The sequence below is a fragment of the Zalophus californianus genome, chromosome 7 (assembly GCF_009762305.2).
Source record: "Zalophus californianus isolate mZalCal1 chromosome 7, mZalCal1.pri.v2, whole genome shotgun sequence".
Lineage (NCBI taxonomy): Eukaryota > Metazoa > Chordata > Mammalia > Carnivora > Otariidae > Zalophus > Zalophus californianus.
Genome location: NC_045601.1, coordinates 72,414,621 through 72,424,055, shown reverse-complemented (window position 1 = coordinate 72,424,055; position 9,435 = coordinate 72,414,621). Strand labels below are relative to the sequence as shown.

Sequence of the window (9,435 nt, the reverse complement as noted above, 5' to 3'; positions counted from 1 at the left end):
CCTTCCTTTTCCCTTGCTTACTGCAGAGACTACACGTTCTGCTCTGATCCTCCACCCTGTCTTAATTTCAGGGACAGGCTCAACCTCTGTAGGGAGATGGGGAACGGAGGTGTCCTTAAGTGACCCTTCCCTGATCTGATATTTGGTGAATGGGCTGAGGATCATGAGCAATAAATAAGGAGTGGAATTTGGGAAGAAAACCAACACTCAGAGATTGAGACTTTGGAATGGGTCAGGCCATGGTTTTTTATTCTGTTGAGTTTGGCAGCTGTGGTCTATATTGGGTTATGCTGCCCATTTTTACAATTGTGGGCAGAGTTGGGGATTGGTGAAATGGGCTTTTTTTTTTTAAATTGGTGAGTTGGGCTTTTAACTCATGTGGTCCAACAAATGAGTTTAGGTTTTAAAGTATAGGCTATTTCAGTTTGCTTAGTATTACAAGAAAGCTGGGGTAGAATTAGACCTTTCAGGTGTTGGTTAGACAGACAATATTGGCTCTATTGACTGTTTTCCAGCCAGATCAGTAGGCAGGAATTTTAATGTCAAAGGATCTAAGTTCTGTATATCTTACAGAGCACTCATGGTGTTTGAGGTTTCAGTTGTACCTGCTGGGTCTAAGTAGGCAGCTCTGGACTGGTTGCCTAAATTCCATTTTACATTGTAGACCAAGAGAATACAGGGGAGGCGCTTGGCTAAGTTTGGGTTAATGTGGTATATCATAAGTGTGGGTTATTCCTTATCATATATTACTTCAAATTGGTTCTGGATTTCTTTTTTCTTTCTTTCTTTCTTTTTCTTTTTCTTTCTTTCTTTCTTTCTTTCTTTCTTTCTTTCTTTCTTTCTTTCTCTCTCTCTCTCTCTTTCTTTCTTTTTCTTTCTTTCTTTCTTTCTTTCTTTCTTTCTTTCTTTCTTTCTTTCTTTCTTTCTTTTTCTTTCTTCTTTTCTTTCTTTCTTTCTTTCTTTCTTTTTCTTTCTTTCTTTTTCTTTCTTTTTCTTTCTTTCTTTCTTCTTTCTTCTTTCTTTCTTTCTTTCTATCTATCTTTAAATTTTATTTATTTGTCAGAGAGAGAGATCACAAGCAGGGGAGCTGCAGGCAGAAGGAGAAGCAGCTCCCCGCTGAGCAGGGAACCTGATGGGGACTTGATCCCAGGACTCTGAGCCAAAGGCAGACACACAACAGACTGAGCCACCCCCGTGTCCCTTTCTTTTCTTTTTTTTTTTTAATATGGAATGCTTCACAAATCTGCATGTCATCCTTGCGCAGGGCCATGCTAATCTTCTCTGTATCATTCCAATTTTTTAGTATATGTAAGCTGAAGCAAGCACTGCTCTGGATTTCTTAATGACAGAATCTCTCTTGACCTTAGTTTTTCAGAGAGCCAAACTCAGGGTCCAACTGAAGAAGTGCGGTAGATTTTACTAATGAAAAAATAAAAGGGTCTGACACCTTATTATGACAAAAACATGCACAATTTTTCAATGAATTCATAAGTTATTGAAGACCCAGAACCTAGGAAGATAGTGAAAAAGATGTTCTCTCAGGAATTTCCTGTTTCTAAGGATTAGATTTGCCTAGAAAGTCAATAAGGAGCTGGAGTAATCTGAAAATAGTTTCACTCAAATAGAGAGGTCCTATTCAGTCCAGCTAATAAAAATAATAGAAGAAATAAAATGAAATAAAAACTTAAAAGCCTGATGAACAAAAAGAGAAAGAGAACCTTAAGTGAAACACAGATGTTAGAAGATAAGCTGAACAGATATGAAGGGGGAAAATGAGACCTTAAGAGCTGACCTATGTAAAGGGGAAGATAAGATGTACCCAAGCTTACCTACTGTTAAAGGGACTCTTTGAAGAAGAGGACCTGTTTTGCATAGTAACCAGATTGGAAAAACTAACATAAACCCCAAACAATATAACTAGAAAGAAGAGCAACATTTTCAAGCCCTGCTAGAATGATTGCCTGAGGGAGCCAGTCCTCAGGACACAGCAAGAAGGTGTTTTGGGGTTTTTTTTGTTTCTATTTAAATTCCAGTTAGTTAACATACAGTGTAAAGTTAGTTTCAGGTATATGATACAGTGATTCAACACTTGCATACAACACTCAGTGCTCATCACAACAGATGCACTCCTTAATTCCCATGACCTAGTTCACCCATCCTTCCAACCCAACTCCCCTCTGGTTACCATCAGCTTGTTCTCTAAGTTCCAGCTGTAGAGTCTAAACCAGGAATGGGTGGGAGACCACCTTTACTCTTTCTCACTGATTGTCCTCTCGTCTCCCAAGGTAGCATTTGCCTGCATCCCAAATTCAGTTCACTATCCCATCAAGAAGAGAGGATAAGATCTATATATATATAAACTCTTTTTTAAAAAAAGATTTTATTTATTTATTAGAGAGAGAGAGAGAAAGAGCACACATGAGTCGGGGGGAGAGGCAGTGGGAGAAGCAAACTCTCCCCTGAGCAGGGAGCTCGATGCGGGACTCGATCCCAGGACCCTGAGATCATGACCTGAGCCAAAGGTGGACGTTTAACTGACTGAGCTACCCAGGCGACCCTATAAAAACCCTTTAAACAGCCACCCATGCACCCCTATAAAAACTCTTTAAACAAAGACTCTTCAGCTACTAGGCATTGTCAAGAAGACGTCTCAAGAGGATCTCAAAGATGGGAAATATTAAGTTCCCAAAGTGATGTGGTAGCATTCATAGAACACAATGGGTAAAAGCAGGAGAAATAATGATACAATTTATTTAACTAGTTGTGTAGTATTTTGTTGTTTAAAAATACTTTTATATACCTCATTTCCTTGGAGTCTCATAATGCCCTATGATACAGGATTGATTACTTCCAGAATTATCAATGATGGAACTGAAGCTCAGCAGGTTACTTGCTGAGGGGCATCCAGCTAGTAACTGAGTTACGATCCAGATCCCTGAGTTATGCCGTTTACTTCATTCCTCTGAACCACACTATTCTTCCCAGCCCTAAGATGTGTTGCTGAGCCTGAGGATGAGCAATGATAATGTAGAACCTGGATAATGTAGTAAGATAAAAATATTTTGCACTAATACTATGAAAGAGAGCAAGTGATCAAATTTGATACTTTGGCGTTATAAGAAATCCTTGAAGAGTGATTCTATTTGGTTTGAGGAACTAACAGTGTTTAACACCAAGATTTTAAACATATTTGAGCAGATTCAGAAAATTCTTGCACATGATAAAAACACTCCTCCTCCAGCCAGCCTGCACAGTTATTATTATGAATAATTTATATTTCTCTAGAGGATTTTGCTATTTATTGCTCTTAATTATTTGCTTTTCAAGTGCCACTATAGATTCCCAGGGAAAACCCTTGAGAGAAGGAAGTTGTCACGCTGGGGGAAGCATCAGCCTGATGACTCGCTGGCACTGAAGCCTCGGGTCTGCCGGTGACAGCAATCACCCTTCATTATCCTGGCAGAGCTGGTGGAGCAAAGTTCTTCTAAATGGGCACTTGACATGGGCATTAACTTTATTTTTCTCGAAGAAAAATTTCTTTGGGGGAGAGTGTACAAAAATAGAAAGGGAACATTGAAAAGAGAGGAGAATCACAAGCTGTTTTTATTCTTTGTACTAAACCAAATAGTATTTTATTAAATAGCCTAAGAACAATGTGGGCACTGAAAAGAGTAAGTTAGGGGATGCTGATATCTGAGTTCTGTTACAAAGGTGCCATTAGCCCACTAGGATTCTTATGCCATTGATTCTTAATTTCTAAACGGGTGTGGGAGGTGGTAATGAGGAAGAATTGGACCAAATATAGGAAGTCTTAGTTCAATACCAGGGGGATGAGACTGAACAAAAGACAGTCTAACTACAGAAGAAGAAATGCCTTGAAGCAACTGACTCAGGCAATCTAGGTTAAATCCACAATCTCTTTAGTTGTCCTTTTAGCATCCAGGAAAAAGTGGTCAAGACTTAAAGTTCTCTAGGATCATAGGAACTGAATGATTGTGAGCAATTCAGATCTGCTGCTGTAGCAGAGGGTGGGGAGGGGGTTGCGGGAGGATGGTTCTGAGATGCAGCAAAGGGCAGCCATTTGGGTCATGGATGATACACAGATGGCATGCATTAATGCCAGTCATCTGTGGCTTCCAGACTCTTTGTCATTGCCAGTTCCTTACCAATTGTTAAATATTTTTAATACTTAGCCTTGTTTGGGGGTGACTTTAGAGTTCAAGATAGCTACTGACCAGCTGTGTGAACTTACTAGCCTCTTAGACCCTGAGGTTTTAATGAGAAGGTTGTGCTACAGGACGTCTACATTTTTTACTAATGCATGCATTCTCTGGTGTTCTGAATTATACCTCAGACTCTTTTTTTTTTTTTTTTTAAAGATTTTATTTATTTATTTGAGAGAGAGAGAATGAGAGATAGAGAGCATGAGAGGGAAGAGGGTCAGAGGGAGAAGCAGACTCCCTGCTGAGCAGGGAGCCCGATGCGGGACTCGATCCTGGGACTCCAGGATCATGACCTGAGCCGAAGGCAGTCGCTTAACCAACTGAGCCACCCAGGCGCCCTATACCTCAGACTCTTATCTCCTGGGGTCCATGTCAAAAAGTTAGTTCCCAAACACAGTACACAATGTGAGTGTGCGTGTGTGTGTGTGTGTGTGTGTATGTGTGTGTGTATACAACGCCAGCAACATGATTCTTTGCACAAATCCATGCAGGTCGACCTAGTACTCCCAATCCTTAATCCTTAATATCAACAGATTATGCTAATATGTTAAAGCCCAGCATGGTACTATGGTCAGTAAAGGAATAAGAAGCTGGCAGCAACAGAGCTCTGAAATTAACTGGAATCATTAATGAGATAAGGGTGAATTAGACATTATTTCTATTCACAAAACCAAACCCCTTTCTGTTGATTTGGGAAGGACTAAAGACTCAGCAAGTGCATGTTTAGATAACTATGTTAACAGTAGAGTAGTATGTGTATGTGTGTATATATACACACTTTGACAAATGAATTAAATCTTATTTTTCCTTTACTTTATAAGTTGCAGTACGACATCCCTTCTGAAAGCTAAAGATTGGTGAGTGTGTGTATGTATGTGTGCATGTGTGGGTGTGCTTACATGCACACATTTAGAATAAGTAGAACTTGGCCTGGAAAAGCCAGGTCACTGGTCATGCAGGTTCATGACTCATGGAAGGACACTGCCCTCCAGAGGCTGGCCTCACTCTCCTCCCTCCAAGTCCTACTTGGTCTGCACAGGCACTGGTACTGGCATATTAGTTAAGTCTCTGCACAAAGCAGGTGTAACATCACTGTCATATTCAGGGTAGTGCTCCCAATCTGTTCTTCTGGTGTGCAAACTGAACTGCTATTTATACCCCCACTAACAAGCATGTAACACTTGGGCTAGAAATAAAATTATTATTGGCCTTGTTTAAACTCTGGAGTCAGAACTTGGAGTGGGGGAGTGGTGAGCCCCAGAGTGAATAAAAAATAAGCAAGGCCCATGCTTATCTCAGGATACTTGGGCACAGATGAACTGTCCCTGATAATATGGAGCTTTCCCTCTGAGGAGATGCTGTGATGGTTAATTTTAGGTGTCAGTTTGACTAGGTCACATGGTGTGAGGATGTTTGGGTAAACATTATTTCTGGATGTGTTTGTGAAGGTTTTTCTTGATAAGATTAGCACTCGAATTGGTAGACTGAGCAAAGCAGATTGCCATCCCACACTGAATCATCCAATCCATGGAGGACCTATATAGAACATAAAGGTAAAGGAAGCCAGGATTCACTCTCTCTGACTGAGCTAAGACATTGGTCTTCTCCTGCTTTCTTAATGGGGCTTTCCCATAAGTGCTCTGGTCCTCATGGCTTTGGACTATACCCCTGGATTTTCTGGGTCTTCAGCTTTCAGACAGCAGACTTCTCAGCCTCTGTAATTGCTTGAGCCAATTCCTTATAATAAATCTCTTTATACTAGAAATCTTCTTCTAATAAAATCTTTTTCTATATTGGTTCTGTCTCTTTGGATGACTAGTACAGATGCCTTTATGATTGCATTTCCATAGTCACCAGCCACGTGAAACAGAAGCCATTTGGTCAGTGGGAAGCATGCCCAATAACATCCATGGGAGCCAAACTGACACAGCCCCAAACATCATGGGTCCACTTCTCTACTGCTGCCATTTGTGATTGGCTCACTTCCAGATTGACTGTTCTGAACCAGGAGGCAGCACTTTCTTTGCTTTTTGGCATTAGAAACAGCAGTTTAAGATTATTGGGAGGATTGGTCTGTAATATTACATATAATTTTTGGCAGATCCTGACCTAGTCGACTTTGTATATTTTAGGGACAACAAACACTTTTTAATCCAGAGACAACAGGTTGCCTGGGTGGCTCAGTAGGTTAGGCTTCCAACTCTTGGTTTTGGCTCAGTTCATGATCTCAGGGCTGTGAGATTGGGTCCCGAGTGGGCTCCAATCTCAGCATGGAGTCTCCTTGAGATTCTTTCCCCCTCCACTTCCCTCCCTCACTGCTCCTCTCCCTGCTCGCGTGCTCTCTGTCTCTCAAATAAGTAAATAAAATCTTTTTAAAAAATCCAGAGACAGTAAAGAAAAAACTTGGATAAAAATTATGATAATAATAGACTGTTGAATCCAGGGAAAGTCTGAATATCTTAATGTCCACAGTCTTGGGTAGGAGAAACTAGAAGTCTGTTTCTTGGGTAGGATGGTCAAGAATGTCTTCAGGAAAGACAGCAAAAGGTGGAAGAGGATGCTAGATCAGGACTAGGGATTGGCTGAGCGCCCACCATGCTCTCTACTCAGAGCTCAGTTCACCAAGGAGGAATAAAAACCACTCATTTATGCACCTCATATTTATTAAGTGCCTACCTTGTGCCAGGCACTATTCTGGGCACTAGTTGTGACCAAAACAGACTAAAATCTTGCTCTCATTTATTTTATATTCCAGTGGTGCTCAATCAATATATAGAAATGCTATTGAGAGACAATGTAGTGTATTAGAACAGGCATGGGCTTTGGAATCAGACAAACTATTTAAATCCCGGCTTCACGACTTTCTAGATGTATTACTGGGATAGTTAAAACCAACAAACAAACAAAACAAAAATCTTCCTTCAATCTCAGTTTCCTAATCAGTAAATTGGGGACCATAATACTGTTTTTCATGGTTGTCATAGGAATTGGCAATAACGTACGTAAAGTCCTTGGCCCAGGTCTAGTACACAGGTGAGGCTCCACCCAGGGAATTTTTATTGCCATTGGTGGCAGACAGAATTGTTTAAAGATGGAGAGGAGGAAGAGTTAGTATTCATCTTTTCCCCACCTCCCATTTGCACTGCCCCGTTTGTTATTCCTTTTTACTTAGAGAACTTGGAAACCAGTTTTGCTGCCATTCTGGTTATTGGATGGAAAATGGGAGGCATTGAAGAGACAGAAGACAAGAAACATGATACAGATCATAAGAGACAGAGCTACACATGAGTAGCGATTGCAAATGCATGCCTGCCCGGAGGAGAAATGCCATCGCATCAGTGTTAACATCTTTCTGGCTTCCTAGGGGAGTCTGTCAGGAAGTAGCACACTGGGTATGTTTCCAGTACTTCCTTCAGAGAGTACAAGTTTTGGAGGCTCCTACTTCAAGGACCCAGGCAGGAATTCAAGGAAGAAATGAGGATTACTGTTATACTTAACTCTGTCATCATTGTTGTTGTTTGTTTTTCGGTTTTTCAATAGACAGATGGTCCTAATTCTCACTTGGAAGATTCCAAGAGGTATGTAGGATGCCTACACAGAAGTCAGGGAGAAAATAAGTACATCTTGGAAAGAGGCTCAAATCTCATATTCTTAGAGGTTTATCTTTTCTTTTCTCCCTGCCTCTCTATCTCTCTGTGTGTCTGTGTCTCTTTGGTCACCTTGCAAATATCTACATTTATATTAATTATGAACTACACTACCCACTGCAGCTAGTTACTTTCCCTGTTTGGCATAAGACAACCAGAGTTCCCCCACTAACCCCAGCCTGTCTGGTACCTGCAACACCTTGCCTTTGCTTGGCAGAATCATTCTATTTCAATCATAGATGTGTTTATGACATTACTGTCAGAGCAAAGAGCCTTGTTTTTTTTTCATGTGCTGGATTCATTTATTCACTTATTTTTTTTTTTTTGCCAGTGAAAAGATTTCATTTGTCATTCTGATTGCTTTTATCTTTAATTTCTTAAAAGAATGCTGTCTCCTACTTAAATTATTAGAAAAATTTCCTCATCTGGAGTGAGGAAATCCTTTTCCAAATAAAATTTTTTAAAACAAATCCTTCCCCTGACAATTTGTTATATTCTGTTGTAAATCCCAAGGATAAGCTTTCTTCCTCTGCACCGGAAAACATGAGGATAGAAAAGATTCATCTAAAGTGTCAATCTCAGAATTATGGATGAACTGGGGAGACACCATTCCTGAGAGGCCATTGGGTAGTTAATTCCTACCCAGCCAATCTCAGTTGACTGATTTATTATCTAATGCAAAATTTGGGAGGGGAAGGGAGGTTACAGGAGGTTGAGAAGATTCATAGAAATTGATCTGTGCTGTGCTTGAAGGCAAGACTTCTGATTAGCATATAAACAGTATGCTATTTCCTTACCTAATGGCCATACTTTTATTTCTACTATTCAATTACAGAAAGGAAATCAGTAGGTGTGAAATAATCTGGGACCTGGCCTTTTGGAATTAGAAATACATAAATTGAAGAAGAGAGACTGAACTGAGGATCAATAGAAGCACCTGAGCCCACTCCGTGAGGTTGACACAAATTCATGGGTCATTGTGGTGTCAGAAATAGGAGATGGTTCTTTTCTTTTCTCTTCTTTTCTTTTCTTTTCTTTTTTTGAGATGGTTCTTTGTACACTTGGGCATCTGGAGGCAAGGTAAAAGTAACAGAACTGAAATGCGCAAACCATTCTCAGAAGCAATTCATCTATGGAGACTCTGAGGTTGGATTTGTGAACTAGAATGCCCACAGGATTCAGGCAGGGATTGTAAATGAATGAGACAGACAAAACCCTGGTAAACAGCAAAAGACATCAGGAAAGTTGAAGGCCATCAGGGAGCTTGTGCCCTGTGTGAAGAGATACTTCCCGTTTAGTCTCCAGTGTTATGTGAGGTTAGGTAGTGAGCACGCTATAGAGGACACACACACAAGTTGTGTCTTTCCACAACATCGGGTTTATTCAGTCATAAAGCAACGTTAACATAATTGCAATGCAGTTTCAGGATTCCAAACTCAATGACATTTCACTATACATTTAACTCAGCTTCCTACAAGTTGCACAAAGCAAAGCACAATACGAAGTCACAACAAAGGGTACAACAAGGGGAAGGAAGTTAACTAACCAAATGCGAAGTCAGTCCA

General features: G+C 40.4%; 1 non-coding gene across 1 annotated transcript; it reads right to left on the bottom strand.

Annotated features, from left to right (window-relative positions):
* Positions 1-1,219: 1,219 nt before the first annotated feature.
* On the bottom strand, positions 1,220-1,324 carry LOC113928116. Its single transcript, XR_003521799.2, has one exon. It is a non-coding gene; the product is annotated as a U6 spliceosomal RNA (small nuclear RNA).
* Between the last annotated feature and the right edge of the window lie 8,111 nt (positions 1,325-9,435).